This window comes from Alosa pseudoharengus, unplaced genomic scaffold (genome assembly GCF_046254945.1).
Source record: "Alosa pseudoharengus isolate Yale_2024_CS ecotype anadromous, Long Island Sound unplaced genomic scaffold, YU_APseudo_1.1 YU_APseudo_1.1_scf_7, whole genome shotgun sequence".
NCBI classification, from domain to species: Eukaryota; Metazoa; Chordata; class Actinopteri; order Clupeiformes; family Clupeidae; genus Alosa; species Alosa pseudoharengus.
In genome coordinates this window covers 885,949-888,448 of record NW_027468859.1, presented here as the reverse complement: position 1 = coordinate 888,448, position 2,500 = coordinate 885,949, and the positions used below count along the sequence as shown (strand labels likewise).

The 2,500-nt window shown below is 42.5% G+C and overlaps 1 protein-coding gene across 2 annotated transcripts in view; it reads left to right on the top strand.

Moving 5' to 3' along the window:
* mthfd1l (methylenetetrahydrofolate dehydrogenase (NADP+ dependent) 1 like) overlaps positions 1-2,500 on the top strand; it is an 82,624-nt gene that overhangs the window by 50,504 nt on the left and 29,620 nt on the right. The gene's annotated exons all lie outside the window — the stretch shown is intronic.

Here is a 2,500-nt window from a genome sequence, read left to right as displayed (position 1 = left end):
ACTCAATCACAAAAAGAAACCTCTTACTTACAGTTTATTCACCAATTCATTAACGATGCAACTGCATTTTCAGGTCGCGGTAATCCACAAGTTGTGCGAGAACATCCAAACACATTATTGCAACTGAAGTTAAATCTAATTAAGTACTGTCTCTGATAGGCATACAGGCTACATTACAGCGGCCCTTGTTCTTGTACAAACACAAAAACAAACATCAACATAATTTGCGTAGGCGTATTGAAATAAAGTGAACGTCCGCTAATGGATAAAACATCCACGAACAAATGCTAACCATTCTGATGACGTAGCGCCTGCATTTTTAAAACATGGCTGCGCCCTAGTGGCGAAAGTCGTTATTGACATGTCATTTTCCAGTGAAACTACTTGAATTTCGGGTTTAATGAAAATCCATGTATCTTCAAAAATGAAAAAGCAACCAAAAAATGGTCACAGTTCTCACTGCTTCATTTCCACTTTAAAGTCTCTTTCAGCAAGATGAATGGAGCCTCCCCACCCCTTTCTCTCTCATTCTCTCTCACACACACACTCTCTCTCTCTCTCTCTCTCTCTCTCTCTCTCTCTCTCTCTCTCTCTCTCTCTCTCTCTCTCACACACACACACAAAGCGCTTTCAGACATACGTGTAAGAACGGAGGTTCTACAGATGTTAAACGGTGGGACCGTATATATGAACGACATAACCGGTCATATGGAAGTCCGAATTTCCGAATTTAGCCGGTTGTTCTACTACTCCCCCCCCTAGTATTTCCTCCGGACATTATGTAAATGTACTGTGTCTGAACGAAGCGTAGAACATGCGTTTAAAATTCACACCTAGTGTCGGTGACGTTTCTTTCGTGCGTCCATGTGGTTAAATCTGACTTAAATGTGCTGTCCAGAAAATCTCCGACCTGGAAAGATGCAGACATCACGGAGCTACTGTCCATGAGGGCAGACAGCATTGTGATAGAACACATGAAGGGAACGGCAAGAGACACGTTGTAGCCTACAACTGCATCGCAAGGCCAAATTAATTCAAAAGACCGAATCATCATAAGTAGAAGGCGCTGAAAAGGCAGTAGCCTACAATGACGTTGTTGGTGACAATAACAGGAGTATTTTAATAAATTGTTTGCCAACACGGTCGGTTTTCTGTTCATTGATAGCCTTCTCATGACCTCCCTGCTGAGCTCGCTGATATTTGTTGAGCATAATTATGCCTAGAGAATAGGCTCGTGCTAAAGTTCGTGCATGCTCTCTCCAACGCAAACCAGATTTGGGGATCCATAGCCAAGTAATTCTGCTACATAACGTTGAAAACAGATAAATGTGTTTATTCGAAGCACACATACAAATACTGTAGGTCAATTTCAAGTGCGCACTTACGTGACTACTTCAAGTATTTTACGTACAATAGATTTTTCTTCTTTAGCCTACATAATGCATAGCCCACACTTTGTAAACAAACAGCAGCTGTGACAGCGGCCGCGTATATTCTGCATCATATCTCGCCTACAAGCCCCCACCCCTCACTCGACAACCACACAGAGATTTTGTAATCTGCGTGTATGTCGTTCACACATAGGTCTGTATAAGGTCAGTATAAGGTCCGCAGGTTAGCAACACACACACACACACACACATACACACACACACACACGCACATTTGGACCTTAACACAGGGGAAGATTCACAGATCCAAACATTGAAGGAAGTATGTTACACACTTAGGCAGGTCTGATCAAACACAGAATGCATTGTGCTATTTTCATTCTGAACTGCATGGTTATGGGTAAACATGGCATCGTTGCTTCCAGATGGATAAACTACCTATTATTGCAGAAATGGAGCAGTACTTTGCAAGTTTGTGCACATGCCCAAGACTCCCAAACACAAGAATGATCATTTTGCAATGAAACCCCATATTTGTGGTGATGTCAGCAAGTGGCTGATATTTCAACAGCTTGGAGTTAAAACAAGTGTCCATGTACAAATCAAAAGAACATCCTATTTCAACAATAGTCACATTCTTAGTGTTGTCATCTATATACAGAAAGTAATATTGTTGGTGTTTTCATCATTAAACCAGTCCATTTGTACAGTGTGCTGCTTGTGTGTGTGTGTGTGTGTATGCGCGTCTGCCTGTATGTGTGTGTGTGTGTGTGTGTGTGTGGCTGTGCGCGCACCTGCCTGTGCGTGTTTGCGTGTGTCTGCCTGTGTGTGTGTGTGTGTGTGTGTGTTCGTGATTAGGCTCCATTAACATGGTTAGTTGTCTAATGGGAATCACAAAGAGGTCAGTCACAGAGTCCAGAGAACAAATGCTATGACATCACACACAATCTGACCCGTGTGAGTGTGCGTATGTGTGTGTGTGTGAGCTATGACATCACACACGATCTGACCCCTGTGTGTGTGTGAGGGAGAGAGGTGCCATACATGCATAGAACAATCTGCCTCAAAACTATCTGACACATTTGGTATGTAACATTATTAAGCAATTA